The sequence below is a fragment of the Saccopteryx bilineata genome, chromosome 1 (assembly GCF_036850765.1).
Source record: "Saccopteryx bilineata isolate mSacBil1 chromosome 1, mSacBil1_pri_phased_curated, whole genome shotgun sequence".
NCBI classification, from domain to species: domain Eukaryota; kingdom Metazoa; phylum Chordata; class Mammalia; order Chiroptera; family Emballonuridae; genus Saccopteryx; species Saccopteryx bilineata.
Window position 1 is genome coordinate 288,139,543 of NC_089490.1, and position 23,747 is coordinate 288,163,289.

Here is a 23,747-nt window from a genome sequence, read left to right on the forward strand (position 1 = left end):
AAACAAACAAAACCCCATCAATATATAATATAAAAAGCAAAACTCGTAGTGATATAGAAAAATGCACACCTTTACAATTTTGGACATTTGTGCTGTTATAGTCTCTTAATTTATTTTTTTATACAGCAGTCTCTTAGAATTAAACCATTATCTAAATAAAGTATTATAAAGTAATATATGACTAGATTTAAAAACATGATTAATTTATTTAAAATTGATCCACTTCAATAGTGTCAGAGAGCTGCAGACTGAAGTGATTTCTTCTAGAACAACACCTGACCATTGCCTGAGATCATCTCTCCCAGTCACAAGTCAATAGTGCTCTTTCATTCATCAGTGATCATAAAGCTTTTCAATAATTCTAATTTTAAAGAACGATTACAACAAATATATAGTCATTGATTGCTTAAAGGTTGCAGCTAAAATGAACACAAAGGCAATTTTCTTTTTAATGAATGAGACTTTTTGAAAGTCAAGCATTTTTCCTCTTATCAAACTGTATGCATTATGGTTATGTGTCTGTTATGTGTGGGTGTACACACTGTGTGTGTGCGTGTGTGTGTGTGTGTGGCTTTAGCAATAAACTCCTGGTTTGTTCCACAGCTCTGAAATGATTCTGCTTAACTGAAAATTCAGTTTAACTAAAAAGTAGTTATTATTTTAGTTTAAAATGGGTGTAAGATAGTTTAATGATCTGTGGTGATATTAAATATATGTTCATAAATTCTGTGGTATTCCTCACATCAAGTAGTGAAAATTAACACTCCTCCCTTTGAGTTTGAGATGAGCTAAGTGACTCAATTCTAAAAGAAAATACCACAGATGGATTGAAAGGTAACTTCCAAAGTAAGATTATAAATAACTAGAAATTTAGCCTTGCATGCATTCTCTTCCTCCTCACAGGTTGAAGTACTTTCTCCTTTTCCTTCTTCCTTTCTCTTCTTCCTTCTTTCCCCTCTTCCTTTCTACTCCCGCCCCCCCTTCCTCTGTCCATAGCTCCTGCCCTCTCCCTCTGCCTCCCTCCTTTCTCTCCAATCATTGTCTCTGAGCCCAGCCATCACGTGAGGCATCCCAGTGCATATTATTAGCGATGCCCTGTGGAGAAAAGAATGTCTAAACGAAGAGAAGCACTTGCAAAGAGCAGAGGCCTCCTAGGTCACAGTGAGCATCAACTCCTGGATTCTTGCAAGTAGACTCTCCAGCAAGACTCAAGCCTTCAGAGTATGCAACCTGAACTGAGAAATTGTACCTTTGACTCACGAGGGCTTTGAGTCAGAACCACCAACCTAATTAATTTCATTTTTCGTGACTTTTATAAAACTATGAAATACATATTTGTTGTTTTGAACAACTAAATGGGGTAATTTCTTTTATGGCAATAAACAATACATGATTATAAAAAAAATTTTAACTCAAAGAAAATGTCATTGCAATATAATTTATCATTGGTTGACTGTGAAAGCTCTACTAAAGTGATTTTTCATCATCTTCTTTGACTCGAGAGATACTCTGGGAGGAATGAGTCTCTACAGAGAACTGTTAGAAGCTTCAATGATCAGTGATTATTACTCCAAAATATGCCTTTACATTTCACTCTTTGAGTCCTGAATATACCAAGTATATGAATAGGTATACTCTACTTAGGACATTACATTATCTTCATAAATATTCTAAAAAGCTCTAAAATATGGAAGATAGAATTAATTTGCATGATTTTGAAAGATATTAACTCAACATTTTTATTTCATTTTTTCCTAGCAAGAGAGAGAGAGAGAGAGAGAGAGAGAGAGAAAGAAGTGGAGACAGGGATATACAGACAGGAAGGGAGAAAGATGAAAAGCAGCAACTTGTAATTGTGGCACTTTAGCTCTTTATTTATTACTTTCTTATATGTGCCTTGACTGGGAGGCTCCAGCTGGTCCAGTGACCCCGTGCTCAAGCCAGCAACCTTGTACTTAAGCCGGCAATGATGGAGTTACGTCTATGACCCCATGCTCAAGCCAGCGAATCTGCGTTCAACTGGTGAGCCCTTGCCCAAGCCAGTGACCACAGGGTTTTAGCCTGGGTTCTCAGCATCCCAGGTTGACACTCCCACCACTGCACCACCACTTGATCAGGCAACATTTTTATTTTTAAAAATTATGTCAATTATGTCTGCTTTATTCCTTTTTTATTTTTTAAATTTAAGTTTTAAAATTTTTTATTAATTTTAATTTATTGTACTTACATGGATCCAAGTGCCCCACTGAATATAACTCCCTCACACACACCCCAGTGTCCCTATTTACATGACTTTGCCCTCCCCAACTCCCAGCCCACTTCCCTCTGGGATTTGCTGTTCTGTTATCTGTATCTCGGTGTTATGTATATATAGTTTCACTAATCCCTTCACCTTCTCTGATCCCAACCCCTCATCTCCCTTCCCTCTGACAGCAGTCCCTCTGCTCCCTGTGACTCTGCCTCTGACTCTATTCTGTTCCTCAGTTCACTTTGTTCATTAGATTTCACATATAAGTGAGATAATATGATGTTTGTCTTTCTTATCATGTTTCTAAAAGCTTGCTGTTCAGATACTTAAAAATGGGAGAATACATGTTATAGTGTCAGTTTCTTGCATAAAGTTAAAGGAAGCAAATAATTTTTGGATAAAGATACTGAAGTGAGGAGATGATACAATTACTTTTCTTCCTTATAGATAAAAAACTTAAAGTGGGAGAAAAGAAATCAACAAACAAGCAATATGGAAAACAAAGTTTATGTTTTCTTTCTCTTCTAGGATGTATTGGAGGAACTAATCATAAATATTTCCCTAAAACTGCACAGAACAGAATTATTTATATCATGAGGTTAGATAACTTAGCCCTAGTTTAAAAGAGGCTAGGAAAGTAGGTTTTAGTTAATTGACTTTATCCAAGGGACAAAATAAACCTCTCTTAGCTCTACAACAAGAGATATTTCTACAACTTAGACCATGGTGCTCTGCAGAAGTTGGGTTTGTATCCTCCTGCAGAAGTTGGAAGATATGGGCACTACTTTCCTTGATATTTACATTTCAATTAGAGGGTTCCCAGGTGTTTGAGAAAGACATTCCTAGGTCTTTACACTGGCAGGAGGCTTATTTAGCCTTTAAAAATGTTTGCTTATGTCTTAAAGAGACAAAAAGACAACTCATAATTATACAATTTTTTTTTTTTTTTGCATTTTTCTGAAGCTGGAAACAGGGAGAGACAGACAGACTCTCGCATGCGCCCGACCGGGATCCACCCGGCACGCCCACCATGGGGCGACGATCTGCCCACCAGGGAGCGATGCTCTGCCCATCCTGGGCGTCGCCATGTTGCGACCAGAGCCACTCTAGCGCCTGAGGCAGAGGCCACAGAGCCATCCCCAGCGCCCAGGCCATCTTTGCTCCAATGGAGCCTTGGCTGTGGGAGGGGAAGAGAGAGACAGAGAGGAAGGCACGGCGGAGGGGTGGAGAAGCAAATGGGCGCTTCTCCTGTGTGCCCTGGCCGGGAATCGAACCCGGGTCCTCCGCACACTAGGCCGACGCTCTACCGCTGAGCCAACCGGCCAGGGCCTATACATTTTCTAAAGTGAATGCTCTAAGAAAAGGGAGAGAAAATTAGCCTCTTGATTTTAGTATGTATTTGCCCTTACAGTGTGTATATTCTGCACTCACTAAATAAATGAGCAGCCAAAAATTATATTTTTGACTTCTGTCCAACATCTATTTTACCAGGAACATGTAAATAGCCTGAGTCCACTCAGTTATGGCCCTTCTATAGCAGACACCCTGGACCTTAATGCTGCTCCTCATTTTCTGTCAGCACTTTAGCCCACAGGTCTTTGCAGGATTCCTCCCCCTCCCCTCCCATGGCCAATATTTTGCTCCTGGCTTCAGGGCCTTCTCTCTTAGAGCTGGAGTCCATTTCAACCTCATTCAAGCAAACTTAGAAGCAGGTAAGTTATGACCTCCAGAAATAGCCCTCGGTGAGATGCTGGAACTGAGAGGTAAGTGTTTCAACCTTCATCTTTCAAACACAATTTATAGTGTCCGTAACTCAGCTGTTTTGGGAAGTTTTTGGTGGAATTGAGTTTCTATTTCCCGCAACAAGTCCCAATAACACAACTTATAATGGCTTTGCATATTTTCCTCTCTCATTTCTGCCAGTTCCTTTCTTTAAGCACAACCTTAAAAGAGCCTTCTGTTTTGAAGCCTCAAATGCATACATTGGCCCCAAATAGAGAATCTAGTAAGATCTTTGCATCTCACATTTAGAGGTCTATAACATTGATAACATCTGCAAAGTCCCTTTTGTCATTAAGGCAACATATTCACAGGTTATGGAAATTAGAGATAAATATCATTGAGAGACTATTATTATAATTATAATACTCACAGGTAGTAACTACATTTTTCTGGCTGTTTCCTGTGAATAGCAAAAGTGATGCATAGAGTAGGGTTTCATAATATTTGTTGTTTTAAAGATGAATAAAGAAGGCAATAACATTTAATTTTTCTAAGACACAAAAGGAATAAAACAAGGTACTTGTAGAAGATTTTAAATGGATTAAGAAACAACTCATCAGTCAAGAAGTTGTAAGCACCTGAAACTTACACAAAAGAAATAGTAAAAGGTCCTAGGTCTAAATAATCAAAATATTTTCTTAACTACCCAGATATTAACAATTGACTTAGCTACAGGCTATCCACAAAAATATATCATTACCATGATAGGAGCTAAAACATCACCTAGAGCTTTTGATTAAGAGATTTAGAAACCTGACCACATTATACAATCTAAAGTTCCTCATATCTAATCAAATTTTCTATAAGGAATATCTTTAAAATACAGAAAAGTGTATTTGGAAAGAAAAAATGGGCAGTGATGGAAGTGGAATTTAGAAAAACTATTGTTTCAAAACATTCAGTTATTCTGAAACATTTTCAGTCCCTACTATGTGTCAGGTTTTTCTGTTTGTTTGTTTGTTTTGTATTTTTCTGAAGTTGGAAACGGGGAGTCAGTCAGACAGACTTCCACATGCACCCGACTGGGATTCACCCGGCATGCCCACCAGGGGGCGATGCTCTGCCCATCCGGGGCGTCGCTCTGTTGCAACCAGAGCCACTCTAGCACCTGAGGCAGAGGCCACAGAGCCATCCTCAGCGCCTGGGCCAACTTTGCTCTAATGGAGCCTTGGCTGCAGGAGGGGAAGAGAGAGACAGAGAGGAAGAAGAAGAGGAGGGGTGGAGAAGCAGATGGGTGCTTCTCCTGTGTGTCCTGGCTGGGAATCAAACCCGGGACTCCCGCACACCAGGCCAATGCTCTACCACTGAGCCAAACCGGCCAAGGCCCAGTTTTTGAAATATATTGTAAGTGGTGGTATTTTTTCATTCTTTTGTTCAAGTTATCTCTTAGGGTTTCCTGTTATTTGAACAACCTGGTCCCCAAATCATTTAGTTTTACCTTCAAAAGTGTTTCAATTAAATAAATATACAATGAATGAAGGGAATGCAATTTTTATAATTTTTATGTGTTTCAACTTTAGAAATTGAGAAATGTGAGAATAAGTTTGTCATCAGAGAATAGATTCAGAAAGTAATCATCACGGAATCACAGTGCCACTTCCGTTCCCTCCACTAACCCCTGTAGTAAGTTCAGGACTTAGTATTGACCCCCCCCCTTCCCCAATGCCGGCTCTGCCACCACTGTGTTTTTTGATTTCTAATAAACCTTAATAATATTCTCAATCTTGTCTTGTAAACTTCCCTTTGCTTGTGTATTTCCAGAGTCAGATTGGTTTTGAGAAAGTGCTTTAATTTGTGAGCAAATGTTTGTTTTGGCATCTGCAGCCACCCTGAGAGTCACAGAACACCAGAGCACTTTTACTGTCCTGACAGTGACAATCCTGCCTCCATTAATGAGAGAGAAAACGCTATTTCTGCTAAAGGTCCCCAGATTAACTCCTCCCCCGTTGGAGCTGTGACCTTTGGATAATGAATGTGTCACTAACATAAATATTTCACCAGCTTTTAAAACAATATTTTTTGTCAAAGCTTGAAACTAGCTGTTTCATGTAATATATGACATGGATTTATAATATTAAAATATGACAAGTGAGAATGGTGAAAAATAATAAACTTTAAGGAGACTGAGCTTTCAAACCTGGAAACTCATGCCCATCAGGAAACTGCAATTGAACAGTTTAAATCTCATAAATCAGAGCTTTAAAACCTTGCAGTTGGCAGAATGACATCATAAACTTTTAAAACTATAGATTATCAAATTCACCCAAATGTTTAAGAACAGTAATCAGGAATTTTCATGTTTAACATTTTACCCTACATGGGTCCACTGATAGGTAATAAAGAGAAGTGATTAAGAGGTTGGTCTCCACAGTCAGAATATAAGCACTTAAATCCCCATTCCACCTTTTACTAACCATCCAATATTGATAATTTCCTTAAATTATAAGCATCATTTCCCATAGCTGTAGAATGTAAGAAATAATTGTACCTATTGCATGGGATTAAATATGGTAATACATACACAATAGCATATTGTCAGTCCTCACAAACATTATCTGTTGTCATTATTGTTCATTGCCTGCAGAATTAAAATAAAGTAAACCAATCTCTTCAAAACACACCATCTGTACATAGGCAAGTTAGTTCCAAGTAGTTGTTTTCTAAATATTAAGTTAGCTGTCTCTAAATATTTTAAGAAGTCTTTATGCAGTGTCTAGTGGATCCTCAACAGGAACATGCTTATCTTGTAGTATGGTTTAAGGGTGACAATAATTTCTGGGACTCATAAAAATCTACAGTGTAAAACAAATATTCTACAGAATATATGACAAAGTGAACTCTTGTTCTTTTGTAAATTAACGGTTTAAAAAAATGTCAGCCTTTAGTCTGATTTACCTACTGACATTAGACAGTCTTCACAACTCAGTATGAGGCATAAGGAAAAGAAAAACTCGCACTCCCCTCACAAGAAGAGGTCATACTTGTGATAAAAATTCCTATTAAAGTACTGGGTCTGAGGCTGTGTGATTCATGTTATTTGATCAGCTAGAGGAGAAAGGTCAAACACAATCAGAAGCCCATGTAGGGAGAATGTCGGCATGATGTTTTGTAACAGAGAAGGGAGTTAGCAGTTACAGAGCCCATGTTCTGGGCACTTTAGATCTTCTAAGCTACTAAATAACAAAGCATAATAGCCTGAGGCTCTCCACTACCAAATTATACTCCAATTTGTAGAGCACAGGCCAAGATCTGGCAATAAGATAAAACCCAGGGGGTTCAAATCAAATAATAAAGTCAAAACCTTTATGAACAGAAGTACAATAGAGGTAGTGCTGTCTTCCCATTCAGTGTTGTTCAAAATGCATTGTTTTTACTCACTCTCAGATGGGGAGAATATTGAACAAATAAGCTACTAATATCTGACAAAATTAAGAATTTAATGAGAATTAGGTACCAGATTATCTGACACTCTATGAGGTGATACATCTTAGCCTCAAATAAATGCAAGTTGGGCCTGACAAGGAGGTGATTCAGTGGACTGGGACACAGAGAACCCAGGTTCAAAACCCTAAGGTCACTGGCTTGAGTGCAGGCTCATCCAGCTTAAGCACAGGCTCACCAGTTTGAGTGCAGGGTGACTGGTTTGAGCATGGGATCATAGACATGACCCCAAGATCGATGACTTGAGCCCAAGGTCACTGGCTTGAGCAAGGGGTCACTTGATCTGCTAGAACCCCCCAGTCAAGGCACATATGAGAAAACAATGAACAACTAAAGTGCCACAATGAAAAATCGATGCTTCTCATCTCTCTCCCTTCCTGTCTGTCCCATCTGTCCTTCTTTCTGTTGCTCTCTCTGTCTCTGTCGCAAAATAAATAAATAAATAATAAATAAATAAATACAAGTTAGAAAGTATATCTGAGTCAACAATAAAAATAATGGCTTCTCAGTGTGGACCAGAAGAGCAGGGATTGATGGTATTTAGGGAAGTATGTGTCTGCACTGTGTTAGGTACTGACCTAAATTATCTGTTTGATCTATGGCCATCATCTCTGAGAGGTGGTGAATAAGAGTTTGTGTCAGCAATTGAAGAGAATTAGTAGACCATGCAGGTTGAAAAGTTGGCCAAGGTGAGTGAGCTGCTCTGGCTCAGTGTGAGTGTCTTCACGGGCAAGTGCCCCATGTGCATGAGGCCAGTGACCGCAGTGGTTTCAATTATGCTCCCCTCACAGGTTGAAACCCCAATCCTCACTGTGATGGTTTTTGGACATGGGGCCTTTGGGAGCAAATAAAGCTCAGACCAGCTCATGAAGATGAGGTCCTCATGATAGAATTAGTGTGTGTTTTAGAAAAGACACCAAAGAACTTGATCTCTCTGATAATTAGCAGGCCAGGAAGTAGGTTGTCACCAGAATCTGACCATGCTGACTCCTTGGACTCTTTAGCCTCCAAAACACTGAGAAATCAATTTCTATTGTTTAGTACACATAGTCTATGTTATTTATTATTCCACCCTGAGCAAGCCAAGACCAAGACAAAATGATCCTATGTGAAATAAAGAAGGGAACAGCTCCAAGACCATACTGGGCTTCAAAATGGAGGTCACTACAATGCGTGCGAGTCATTCCCATAATGTCTTACAATTTAGTCTTTAACATGTGTAGCGTTTTGGGCAATGGGCAGCAAAATTAAATGATGTCTAAAAGGGAATCATTAGAATTCTTGTATTTTCAATTATAAGCACAATTGGTATTTCTCTTCTGTGAATAGCTTATTCATACCAGTTCCAATTTTTCTAATAACTTATTGGGTTTTTAAAAAATCTTTGTGTGTTCTTTTTATAGTTTGTAATCTAATAAGAGTTAATTAAATAAGGTTAAAGCAAGATCTAACATATGATTAAGTTATGTTGTAGTAGAAAAAAATAAAACCAAAAATAAACATGTTTATATAAAATTCATGATGTAGATTCATGGTGAGTTAGCTTCTTTGTTTCAGTCACTCCTGAGATCCACTGCCTGGAACTGCTCTCTGTTCAGGACATATCTGTACTGCAGGGCAAAGAAAAAAGAAAGGAAACAAATGGAGAATTGGCTTTTAAAGCTCTGACCCAGAAGTAACATTGTTGCACATGTCACTTTGATTCAGATTTCATTGATCAAAGAAAATCAATGACCACACAAGTTCTGAGCTGGCAGTAGCCAAGTAAAATCATTCTTGTCTCATGTCTGGCAAAAGAAATGAAATGGTTACTATATAGAACAGTATAAATATAATCATAGTTACTTGGCAAATATATTTTTCCACCTTTTGCTTTATCACTTTTGTTGGGGTAAGTTCTGGAAAACAGATTTTAATAATAAAATCATCAAATTTATTCAAGTTTCTTGTTAGGTCTTTCTTGAATGTTTTTTAAAAAATATTTTTCAACAGGACACTTTTAACTTATCTGGGATCATTTTGCTAGTCATTAATACTATACCTAATTTTTCACTTACATAATATTTTTATTGAAATATATTTTATATACAACATGTGTAAATTTAAAATGTACACCATATTGATTTGATACATTTATATGTTGCCATTGATACATTTATATGATAGCCATTGAAGCATTAGCTACACCTCTAACATATCACATAGTTATCATGTCTTTATTTTAGTTTTGTTCTTTCTCTTTCTGTTACTTCTCCTGGGTTTCCCTTTGTTTTCCTACTTCTCTGTTTCCCACTCTCTTTCTCCTTTTCCTTTCTTCCATCCTCATCTTGCAACTTATGCTTACTGATCACCCCTGACTGTCTATTCATCCCGTACAAAGACAAAAACTTAGGCACCTACCTTCGATCTGTCAAGACACTGACCTTCAAATAAACATTTGCAGCATGATGTGAAGTGTCCTATTAAATTTACACACTTCATTTATTGTTTTTATCCATTAGCTTTCCTTTGACTACGAAGGTTTGTGATTTCAGCTTTGTAAATTTTAATGACATAGCATTTATATCTAGAAATGGATAGAACATTTATTCTAAGCCATGTGCTTCACTTTATTATTAAACCTAAACTAAAGCATTTTTTTCCTTGAATTTCTTCCATCTTAAAAAAATATTAGGGTGAATTTATATCTTTATTATAAACAACCCATAAAACACAAATAAAAGCTTGCTATAGTAGGCAATAAATATGTCAAAGTACATTTGGCTTCATTTTATGATGAAACGCCACCTTCCCATTAAAAACCAAATCCTGTATTTCAAAAGGTTAAATAGGATGCTATTTAAATAGAATTCTGGCAGGTTATATTTGGAATGCAGAGTATGGTCAATACAAGACCAATCTTTGGCCTTGTTGAATTGTATTTAAAGAGAACATGGACACATTTTCAGTCACTTTCAGTTTCTAAACTGCTGTGCCATTGTAATCTGTGATTTTACTTAGAACTCTTTCATAAAAAAATGGCTTTTAAAAAGACACGGTGATAATGAATTCTACACAGGCATTAAAAATGAAGTTATATGGTATATTGGCATGGAAAATTATAAATTAAAAATATGTTTTGTAATAGTAACTCTAGTATAAATAATATACATACACTCCTCAGTTTGCAGAGGAAAAAATTACAGTAAAAGAAATATTCAATTTCATTGGTAGAACTAAAACAACATACAACCTGTATCATACTCTTTTAAACTCTCTTAATACGTTATAAAACATTTCATAGAAGCAACTATGTCCATCCCTGAAATAGTGACTCATCTTCCATGCTAATAAATATTTATAATTTTAAGTGCAAAAGAAAATTTATTTACATATAAGTCTACAAATAATTATTTTTGAGTACTAATATCATGATGTATTTCTTACTATTTTATTTATTTTCTATAATGATTTTATATATTGTTTTTTAAAGAAAAGCATTGTTATATATATAACCAATTCAAAATTTTAAGGCATATAAAAATCAGCATGACTGACAATAAAAAGGTACACTTTTTAGTTTCCTGAATTTAGCAAAAGACCTACCACATGCTCAAATTCTAACCCTATTAAGAGGCAAAAAAAAAAAAAAGTCTAGATACAATCAGTCATTTCTTTTCATTTATTTATTTATTGTTATTACTACTAGTAGTAGTATTTTTCTAAAGTGAGAAGCAGGGAGGCGGAGAGACAGACTCCCACATGTGCCTGACTGCGATTCACTTGGAAAATCAACTAGGGTTCGATGCTCTGCCTATCTGGGGCATTGCTCCATTGCAACCAGAGCCATTCTAACACCTGATGCGGAGGCCATGGAGCCATTCTCAGTGCCCAGAGCCAACTTTGTTCTAATAGAGCCTTTATTGTGGGAGGGAGAGAGATAGAAAGGAGAGGAGGAAGGAAGGAGAAGCAGATGGGTGCTTTTCCTGTGTGCCCTGACTAGGAATTGAACCTGGGACTTCCACATGCCAGGCTGACACTCGACAACTGAGCCAACCTGCCAGGGTCATCAATCATTTATTTTTTAAGTAAAGTGTTTAAATGTTGGATTACACTGGGGAACAAAATTTTTGTTGCATCCACAAAAACACTTGTTTGTACCTAATTCGAGTGTGCTGATCTCAAATCTGACATTAGTTTTTCTCTGTAAGCTACAGTTTTTTTGCAATTAAAGATCTTAGGTTTTCATCTTATTATAAACTTTTCAACATTTAGTTTAACATAATGAACTAGAATGTCTTCTTCGACATCATCTTTGTGAAAATATAATAATTTATATAATGCAGTTAATACACTAATACACTAAAAGATGATTGCATCAGAATTTGTCTACAATTTCAAAATAGAACATATTAAAACATTTACTTTAATCATAAAATTTGCTCAAAATTTATTTAAATTCTATTCAGGCAAAAATTTGCATTTGTAGCTCTTGCGTTTGTGTACTTGTTGAGGACAATCTTGTTGGATGCTCCAGCAGTAGTCTGCTCATTACTAACAGCTCCAAGATTTTCAGTAAACTTATCAAGGTGACTATTCAGGAAGTGAATTTTAATGCTCATGTTACATCCAGTGTTGCGGAAAGCCAATAGTATCCTTTAAACCAGAACTTCATAGTTTTCTGCTTTTTTGTTGTCAAGGAAGTTCTTTGTAACTGCCACAAAAGACGGCCATGCTATTTTCTCCTCCTTATTTATCTCCCTGGAAAATACTTTATCATGTATGAGGGTTTGAATTTGAGGTCCATTGAATACACCTGCTTTTATCTTCTCAAAAGACAAGGCAGGAAAAGCAGACATAATATGTTGAAAGCATTCACTTTTTCTTTATTCAAAGCCTGAACAAACTGCTTCATTAAGCCAAGTCTGATGTGAAGTGGGGGGGGGGGTGATCCTGTCTCAATTAACTACAGGTTCATTCACAAGATTTTGCATCCCTACTTCCAGAGCTTCAAGTTTCGGCCACTCCTTCTGTGTCCAGTGTTTCTCCCGAGCTCGGATGTCACACAAACACAGAAAGCAAGGATACTTCGTGAAATCTTTTTGTTACCCTAGCAGGAAATTTACCATTTTAAGATACACACAAATGATCCAGTTATGCTCCTCATACTTCAGAAAGTCGAGGACAATTTTTATGTCATTCTTACTAAGTCATTCAATTTGGGTTGGCTAAACTACTGAGGGGTTAATGACTGCTTGGCATCAGAAGAAGACCCCTCAGATTCTACAGCTATTTCCTCATGCATCTTATCAAAATACACTTGAGCACCATGTTCACTTTACTCGTCCTTAGAAGAAATAAAACCATTGGAAACTGGAACCAGGAGTGTCTCAGAGTATAGGATAGGTCATATTGCTAAAGGAATATTAGGATATGCGATCATATGCCATTTTTTCTTGCCAATGCCCTTTGTATGGATCAGACAGAAATAACAGTCACTGCTGTGGTCCTTAAGTTCATGCCAAATCATGGGAATACCGAAAGGTATCCCTTTGCATTTTCCTTTTGTCCAATCACAAGGTATTTCCTCACAAATCCTGATATGTCCTGATATGACACACAGGAGCCCAATTCTTGTCTTGATCTCCAAGGAGAACTTGAAAATAGGCAATATTTGCACGTGTCACAAATGATGAAATATTGTGCCTTTGACGTTGAAGTGTGTAACAGCTACATATATATCAGAAGGTTTCTAGACTATTCTTACATTTATGCCTACTCAAAGAAGCCATGATTCAATCTTAAAACAAAATAAGAGGGTGTTTTTATCAGATAATAATTTTTTACATTTAAAAACAACTACAATTATGTAAAAGTGATGTTTGTAAAACATTAATTGCTTTGTGGTTATGTTCAATCCAAGAGTCATTGCCCTTTAACTCCAATTTTAAAACCAATGCATGCTATTAACTGTAACAAAAAGAAATTAAAATTGCATAAAAACTAGAGCATGCACCAATAAATGAATTTCAGATTTGAAATCATATATGCAGAGATATTTAGAAGTAGTTCTAAAACCACATGCAACAGAAAATGAAAAAAAATTTTGTTCTTCAGTGATTCACTTAATTCACTAATTCTGCTATTTGACATTACATAAGTCTACTATTCTAAAGCATATCTTGTTATGAAAATTTAAATTATTCAGGTCTTTGATATTAATAAAAAATAATTGTTAAATTCTGTTTCATGCAGATGAAGGAGTCAGAAACATATTACTAAAGACAAAAATATCATAAAGTATAATAAATGTTATAATTGATTAATATTAAGGGAACATAAAAGCAAGACCTAATTAGTTTAGTGGTGTAGGAGGGTCTCTCATGAAAATATATTTTAAACCAAAATCTAAAATTTATAAAGGATTTAATGTGAATGAAAGAGAAGAGGAATAATTTAGAAAGAAAACTGAAACTATGATATTAGCCCTGAAAAAAAAAAAACTACAAGAAGTGGAAAATATTCTTTTCATCAGCGCATGTACATATGAAACCCACTGGCTAAAACAGAAGGCTAAAGGAAAATCCTGAAAAGAAAATATATACTATTCTCTCATTAATTTTATGCATTTAATATTCAATAATTTATATGTACCATATGCCTTTACGAAGTGGTGTAATAGCACTATTGTTGATAGTAAATAATATTATATTACGTTTCTCTTGCCATCAAATCTGTACTTTATGCTTCTAACTCTAAAGGGTTTCTTGTGTGTGTGCGTCTGTTTGTATGTCTATGGTATAAGTGAGAGGACTTATTTCTTCACTTCTTATTTCTTAAGGTCCTTATTGTGTGAATAAATGTTTCTTACCAGAAAAGGTATATTAGCTGTACCTAGTATGTGCTTTATTTCTTTATATATGTAACAAGGTAAAATAGTGTTCAGTTCAAGGCAAAGTGATACTAATTTTAATTCTGTTTCTAATTGGGCACAATTATTTGAATGTAACCAAAAATATATATACTTACTACCATCTATTAATTCCTGTTAATTGACAAAGTATAGACCAATAGAAACTATGTGTGTTTGTGGGGGCTTCAGGACAGAGGTGGTATTGGGGGAAAGCTAACCATTCACCATTAATCCTGCATTCCCTGGAAAAAGTGTAAGTTAGTCTTAGTTTTGTGCTCACCTGAAATCACAACTGCTGGATGCAGTTATTTCCAAAGAGGGAAACAGAGAAGGGGTGTAATATTTGTAAAAAGTTAATCTATGAATGATAGAGCAAACATGAATCATCCATTTCACTTTCTGAACAAACCTTTATTTTCATTGTCAAAGAACCCTACAAATCCAAAGAAATGAGACTATATGTTGATAAGAAGAGCACTACTTGACTGGACAAAAAAAATAGTATGTTGCTAATTGTTTTAAAATTCACAGGGTACTTTTACAATGTAGAATGTATTAACTCTTTAAAACACTAGGGATGCATTTAATATACTGAAGAACTTAATTTAATAGGACCCTTGGAACCTGAAAGTAACAAACCCAGTGGGAGAATCTGGCTCATTAAGTTCAGTGATGCTGTACCCTAAGGTATTAAATCTTAAATGAACTCACAACCTAATAAATTATCCTAGCTGTCAAGTGAAATATAATTTGTGAAAAATTTATTACCCATGATTATCATGTATTAAACATAAGGTTTAAAATCTTAACCAATGTTATACTGCTAGTTGGATAATTATTCTAGATTGCAAGAAGTCATTAATGCATTCTGACATCAAGTTGGCCATGGCAGAGCTTTTATTTCTAATGAATATCATCTCAGGCTTTGATAGCTCATCTTTCTCTTGTCATTCAGAGTACTAAACCCATCTCAAATCATGTTACATATATTCTTGTGCTTTGATTTCTAAATCCATTCATTCATCTCTTCCTGAATGCCCATATACAGTGTGTCCGTAATGTCATGGTGCACTTTTGACTGGTCACAGGAAAGCAACAAAAGACGATAGAAATGTGAAATCTGCACCAAATAAAAGGAAAACCCTCCCATTTTCTGTAGGATGATATGGCAGCATGTGTGCATACGAGGATGATAATGTAACACCGTGTATACAGCGGAGCAGCCCACAGCCGTGCCAGTCGAGATGTGGACGGTACAGAGGAAAGTTCTGTGTGCTCTGTGGCTTGCTAAATTCAAATCCGTGACCAAAGTGCGATGTGAATATCGGTGCGTTTATAACGAAGCGCCACCACATAGGAATAACATTACTCGGTGGGATAAGCAGTTGAAGGAAACCAGCAGTTTGGTGGAGAAACCCTGTTCTGGTAGGCCATCAGTCAGTGACGAGTCTGTAGAGGCTATATGGGATAGCTACCTAAGGAGCCCTAAAAAATCTGTGCGTGAGCCCACATCGAACTGCACTGAATAGATATAGAACTGGGAGAGTTTTCCTTTTATTTGGTGCAGATTTCACATTTCTATCATCTTTTGTTGCTTTCCTTTGACCGGTCAAAAGTGCACCATGACTTTACGGACACACTGTATTTCTCATGCTTGATTCAATGTCCTCAGTGTCCTTTTGGAGGTGATCACAAATAGTACATTTTCTGTAGGAATATGTTGTGACCACAAATAACCTCTAAATTCAGCTTTGTGGTTTATGTCTGCCTTTCATTGTAGCTAAACAATTTAAGGAAACATTATGTTTTTAGTTTTGGTGCTGTGAAAGCAGACCTTACCTATATCTTCATTCTTTTTTTTTTTCTTTGCAAAAGATGTCAAAACTCACAAAAAATTCACTCTAATTCTGTGGCCTTATTGTCAATTCAATGGCCTGACGGAATTCATCAAACAATTATTCTTCCTAGTGAAATTTGTACTTTATCAAAACAAAAGTTGATAAACATTTATTCTACAGTACTCTATAATACTGTAGTAAATGTAATTCACATCTTGGAGTAGCAAATCAGAAAGCAGGGAACCATATTCATATTCAAACACCCATAACTAAAAATTTTTGAAAACTTTTATCATCTGTTCATGGTGCAATTTTTAACAATCCCCATATAATTGTTTAAATCTATTTAAACTATTAAAACATAATTTCTGAAATGATTAAGGCTGTTTGTAAAATTTATTGTGGAGAAACATTAAGCCGTTCTTTAGGGAAAATGTGAAACAGCACTTACATCATAAATGATAAATGCATAAACATATAGTAGTTATACAATTACACAAAGAATTATACAGTTTAGACAGTATATACATATGTTATAAAAAGGTTTTTTTTTAGTTCTATAATTTATGTTAATGATAAACATATTCAATATGTACTTTAAGTTCCAACTATGTGTACTATATTTATAGCAATGAAGAAGCAGACAGCCTTTCTTGGGATTCTTACAATTCATTATAAATATTTACATTTTAGGAGGCAATAAATTTCATGAAAACAAACAAACAAAAACATGGTTAAGGATTAGGAAGTGTAATAGTATGTGGAAAGAGAGCTTTTTAAACAGGGGGAAAATCACATGGAATGGCCCAGGAATGGGAATGTCCTCAGAACATTCAAGAATATCAAGGACTGACATTTAGGAGCAAGACAAGTAAGACAGTCTGAGGAGACAGGACCTAAGTGAGATGTGGTTGGGTGGGGTTAGAGGAGCCTTAAGTGGGGCTTGTTAAGGAGTTGAGCTTTTTATTCAGAGTGAAATGTGAAACCATGTAAAGATACACGACAAGTGCTAACATCTAGTTTACCATTTTTGAAGACTGAACTGTAGAAAATACACAAACAGGAGGGGAAAGCAAATGTGATCCATTTGGTGGTTGTTTCAATAATCTTTGTCAACAATTTTTTTACATGATTATAAGACACAGGAAAGCAGGGTTTTGGTATGTTTTCTACTGCTGTATCCACAACAGAAAAGTGTCAGAGATGTAGGCACTCAATAACCATTTGATACAGAATGAATAGTAAATTGGATGAAGGCTACAATGCATGGTGAGATGATGAAGTTCAGAATTAGGTTTGCAGGTGGAGGTAACAGATTAACTGATAGAATCTTCATAGGTTGTGATACGAAACTGATAAATCTTTTGGCTTATCTGAAACAATGTAGTTGCCATTTACTGAGATAGGAAAAAAATGTGGAAAATTAGTTTAAGAGAAATGGGTGTTGGAACTAATACATTTTAAATGTTTATGAGTTTTACAGACTCTTTTTTTTCAACTAGGAAGTCAGATATACAAAAATGAATACATGTGAGATTCTATTTTTTTAATGGATTACAACAATTTTACATTGACCTCAGTTTTTATGATGACTTTTGGATTTTATTTTCCATAGTAATCTAACAAAAAGTGATGATTAAAACCTGTTTAAATGCCACATATGGTTTCGTTATAACGTTTTATCATCAGTATTCACTGGAAGCCTCAAGCAGTTTATGAATGGTTTTTGAGAGAAAAGCACATTTTTTTTGAACACCAAGGGATAAAAGCCTAGAAGATATATGTACAGACTAGGCCCTGATGACAGTTTATGATCAAGAAAGCCTATATTTTGAAGAATAAACTAATTGTTTCATATATTATTTTATTTTTCAACTATAGTTTACATCCAACACTACTTTGTGTTGGTTTCAGGTGTATAGCATAATGTTTAGGCAATATATATATATTATATATATATATATAATATATATATAATTTACAAAGTGGACCTTCTATATTTCAAGTATCAACTGGTACCCTATATAGTTATTACAATATTATTAACTACATTCCCTATGCTGTTTTTTATATCCCTATGACTATTTTGTGACTACCAACCAGTACTCCTTAATCCTTTCACTTTTTTTAGTGATCTCCCAAACTCCCTTCCCTCAAAAATGTTTTAAGAGTGATCAAACTTTCTCAAACTTTTAGCATAATAGAGCAAGTGTGTGACTGAAGAACAATGCTTTAGTCAAACTACTACTTAATTTATTTTTGATGATTCATTTCAAAAGTCCCATAACATAAAATCCAAGCAATTAGAATTTATTAAACTTTAGTTAATCATCCAATATGTATAACAATATTCTACAAAAATGTTGGTTAGCTCTGTATACTGGAGACCTTTAATTATTGTATGTACTTATGAAGAAGATCTCCCTTATGCAAGGTCTAAAGAAATCCTGGTGAGAGGTGGGAGGGCTGTTACTAATCCCATCCTAACATACCAAAAACTTCTGCTGTTGACTGTATTTTAATGGAAGCATGGTATCTGGCAGTATTTAAGATCCAAAACTATTTCAATGATATAGAACAACTAGTATAAGTAAATCTCTATTTAGTAAAATGTTAGCTTCCCATATCAAGATAAATGCCTCAATGCAGATAACACCTAAATTCTCCAATCTAGAAAAATATACTGGTGAGTACCCTGATTTACAGTTTTATTGCTTCTCCTTTACATATTTGTTTTCAAAATAAATGTAAATTACTAGGAAACATAAACTATAAAGGAAAAGAATGGGAAAGACTTCCAGAATTGTTTGATTATGACCTCCGTTAACAATTTAATATATTACTTCTGTATATAAATACTACATCCATTTAACCATGCTTAATATTAAGGTCACCAATCATCCTCCTTTAGGAAGGACAGTAATTCTTCTGTAAGTTCCATCCTCTCTCGAGAAGTGTCCTCCTACATATCCTCCTTTTTGATATTGGAACACTACTCTGTAAATGTCCATATTCGATCAATGCATAGTCAATCCATTGCGTGTGATGTGACGTATAGGTATCTAAATGAGTACTTTTTTCTTACAATTATTATTAAAAATTAATAGACATGTAAGCATAATTACAATATAAAGTATTATAAATGTTTTTATTGTGCATTTTTCATATTATAGTGTATTATTGTTGTAATGAATAAAATGTTTCTTTTATTTATGATAGTATTTTCTTCAATTTATTTTTGTCCTCCTTTTCATGGTAAAAAAGTTGGTCACCTTATTAATATACCTTAAGGTCATTATAATTAGCACTACTTATGATATTTGACATTTGGAATGATTTTTAAAGTCACACATATAAAATGGCTCTATAAATGTTTGTTTCCTGCTCTCTTTTTTAAAGCAACACAGGTATTTGTAACTGTCTTTATTTGCAAAGACTACTATAAAATAAAACTAAATTTATAGGATAGATTCTGCCTAAAACAGCATGTTATTATAGAATAATAATTTATTCTATATTAACAACAATTAAAATTACCTTTCTAGTTTAACTATATTCTTATATTAACAATGTTATCTATTTTAGAATTCATTGTAGATTTTCATAAATATTTTAAAAACTTGAATTAATAATTTAATACTCGTTTGTGATGATAATTTCATAAAATGTTAGAGACATGTAGTATGTTTTTCACTGGATTTGTCTAATGCATTTTAAAAACTAACATTTGCCTATTTAAGAACAATGGATTAGATGTCATATGAAGAACCATCCAAAATCCAGAAAAACATTAATAATAAGGAGCAGTTTGTTAGCTAATAGTAATCTATTCATTTTCTCTGCTTAGCATATAAATGATATAAAATAGATTAAAATGATTAGTATAAATTGATTAGATCTCTATGTAGTATTAGTGGTACTTGGCTAGGCTGTATATTAGCATCTATTACACAAAACTGTTTCATAAAATTTAAATATTTATTTAAAGTCATTTTAGTTGAATTTTTGAACTCCATTTATATTTTAGTTGTTTCAAATAATACTAAGAGCAAAAGTAAAATGTCATCTGAGATATTCATTAAGCAAGTTATACTTATAGGTATTTTATATAATCTAATTAAAAACATATTTGAAATGCGCATCCTTAATACAAATCCCTAAACCTCAGAAAGACAGTAAACCGCATAACTAACTATTGTGCTATGAAATACATCGCTGTTTGTGATTTTTTAAACTTAAATAACTATTAATAATAAAAACTTTAAATATAGACATCTTTGTGCAGATTTTCTGAGGATGTAAGTTTTCCACACCTTTGGGTAACTACCAAATCAAATAGTAAGAGTATGTTTAGCTTTATAAAATTAACAACTCTCTTCCAAAGTGCCTGTACCATTTTGTATTTTCCACAGTAAGAGATGAGAGTTCCTGTTCCTCTGCGTTCTTGTCAGCATTTCATGTTGTCAGTGTCCTGGATTTTGGCCATTGTCATAGGTGTATAGTGGTAATCTCACTATTGTTTTAATTTGCATTTCTCTGATAACATGTAATGTGGAACATATTTGCATATGTGTATTTGTAACCTGCATATCTTCTTTGATGAAGTGTTTATTAAAAACTTTTTGACCCATTTTTTATATGTTGTTTTCTTATTGTTGAGTTTTAAGAGGTCTTTTTATATTTTAGACAGCCATATATTAACTGATGCATCTTTTGCAAATACTTTCTTTTAGACTATGGCTTGTCTACTCAAATTCTTGACATGTCTTTCCAGAGCAGTTTTGTTTTATTGTTAAATTTTGATTAAGTTCAACATCAATTATTTTTCATGGATCATTTATTTGTTGCTGTACCTAAATAAAAAGACATTGCCATACTCATGATTATCTAGGTTTTCCCTCATGTTGTCTTCTGGAATATTTAAAGTTTGCATTTTACATATAGGTATATGGCAGTTTTTAGTTAATTTTTGGAAAGGATGTAATGTCTGTGGCAAGGTTCATTTGTTTGTATATGGTATCCAGTTTTCTCAGCACCGTTTGTTGTAGAGATGATCTTTGCTCCATTGTACTGACTTTGCTCCTTTGTCAACAAATAGGTGACTATATTTATGCAGGTTTATTTCTGAGTTAATTTGTTTGCACTGATCTATTTGTCTATTCTTTTGTCAATACCACACTGTCTTGATTACTGTAGTTTTATAGTAAGCCTTTAATTTGGGCAGTAGAAATTCTCAATTTGTTCTTCAATATTCTGTTTGCTGTTCTGGGTCATTATTCCTCCATATAATCTTTAAAATTAGTTGGTTGTTATCCATAAAATAATTTGCTGAGATAGTTCACTTTTTTAAAAAAAAATTAACTCTATAGATTTCTTCTCCTATCTTCTTTGAAGAATTTGGAATATATGACTTGTAGATTTTTCTATAGGTTTGATTTTTTTTTGTTTTTTTTTTTTGTTTTTGTTTTTGAGTGCATAGTCATGGGAAAATCCAATATACTGTATTGCTCTGCCCTCAATATTTCCTGCTTTTGACAGCTGGAGTTAAAGTCCTGATCTGAATTATGTTCAATTTATTTGGTAAAACTATACATATAGTGTTGTGTTATTTTATTAGAAAAGAAATCATATCTACTTTTCCTTTTCTTTTTATTTTTTGGTATATTATAAAAGTTAATACTTACTGATTGCATTAACTTGTTCATTAAGGACTTCAAAATGTTGCCATTCAAAATACATTTTCTTTCTAATTATGAGTTAAATAATTGTTTTTTTAATATGAATACTGGCACTTAAAAAATTCTTCTCCTTTGGCTCAGTTGGTAAGAGTGTCATCCTAGCTTGATACACCAAGGTTATGGGTTTATCTCTATTCAGGGCATGTACAAGAATCAACAAATGAATCCATAAATAAGTAGAAAAACAAATTGATGTCTCTTTCTCTCTCTCATCTTATCTCTGTCTCTAAAAATCAATCAATAAAAATTTTAAAAGATTATTTAAGCAAATATTTTTATTACTTTTGTTATAGTGCCTAATTGCTGGTTATTGCAAGGGTAAATTCTAACTGAAGATTTATTACCACTGTCCATGTATTTAATTGAAAAACTCTAACCTCCTTAAGAGCAGTTTGTTTTTGTCTCCACAGTGGCTATAAAGTTGGTTTGCACAAAGGGTTAGTAATCTTTTTATAAATGAATGAATGAATCATGGCATTTTTTATGTATCAGTAGAAATTTCTGAATGAGAGAGCAAAAAGCCAGATAATATTAAAACTGTATTCACAAGATGGAATACTAGTTAAATGGGTCTATGAGAAACCAAACCAAAAAAAAAATCATTTTTTTTTTCTAATTGAAAGTTTAAAAGTCTATGGGAAAGCATTGTCTTATGAATTTAGCTAAAGTATTCTTTTCAGGCAGAAATAATTTCAATTTGGCATGCTCAGTAATGTTTTATTTATCTGCCCCAGTAGAGTCCTTTGATCAAAACTTGAAGTGTGTAATTTCCTCAACAGCTCTATCTGCTGTGCTGCTCCCCAAAAGGTCAACACAGTGACACTGCAGACCCCGGACATATACTCGTGACTATTACCATAAACATCTCACTTGCAGTTGAAGGAGGTAATTAAAAAGTTTTTATGATGAAGATGTGCATGTTTGAAAATGAGGTCTGAGACTGCACTGCTGAAGGATTCATGAATTAAATCTGCCTGCTGAGCTGCAGCAAAGGTGACAGCATCTGCAGTTTACAACAGTGTTTTTAATTTAGACATGTTGTGTGTGGCCAGAAACAACAGTCATTTCCTTTCTACAAGCCTTATTACTTATAAATCATGACAGCAGCCTAGCTGCACTAATTTGATGGGATGAGTAGATAACAATATCAAAACCACTTAATATTTAAAATATCCTTATTCCCAAAGAAGCAAAAGTAAATGAAATAGAATTTTCTATGTTTTCACATATAGAAAATATATAGTGAAGTTCAAATATTTTGGAAGAAATATATTGATGCTGCAATTGGTTTTCAGTGATATCCGAAACATAGAAGTGATGTTTAAAAGGTAGAAGGATGACAAAAATGACTAGACAAACAGATACAGTACAATGTTGATGCTAGTATCAAGGTGGTAGGTTGAGATGTTCCCTGTGAAATTCTAGGCAATTTTCTGTATGTTTGAAAAATAGCCTAATAAAGTGTTGGAAAATCTAGGCTGAAGTAGATAAATACAATTTTAAGAGATATATAAAAAGAATACAAAGATGTGTTTTACTGTTGCCAACTATCCTTTGAAATCTGAAAGCAATTTTGGCTAAATTGCCAATATGTTCTCTTTATGCTGCTAAGTATTTGTAAATTGGAACACCAATGCATGTGAGTAATGCTCTGAAAACTGCTCTTTGTAGTGGTAACCAATTCTACCACAGATAGATAGTTGAATGCCTCAGGTAGCATGATTGACCCACTTATTAAACGATCTTCCATGTTAACGACTCAATACCAGTCTAGTCTATTGTATGCTAATAAATCCAATGGCAATTAA

The 23,747-nt window shown here is 34.3% G+C and overlaps 1 pseudogene; it reads right to left on the reverse strand.

Moving 5' to 3' along the window:
- LOC136319516 (large ribosomal subunit protein eL30 pseudogene) overlaps positions 1-9,840 on the reverse strand; it is a 56,767-nt pseudogene extending 46,927 nt beyond the window's left edge.
- Between the last annotated feature and the right edge of the window lie 13,907 nt (positions 9,841-23,747).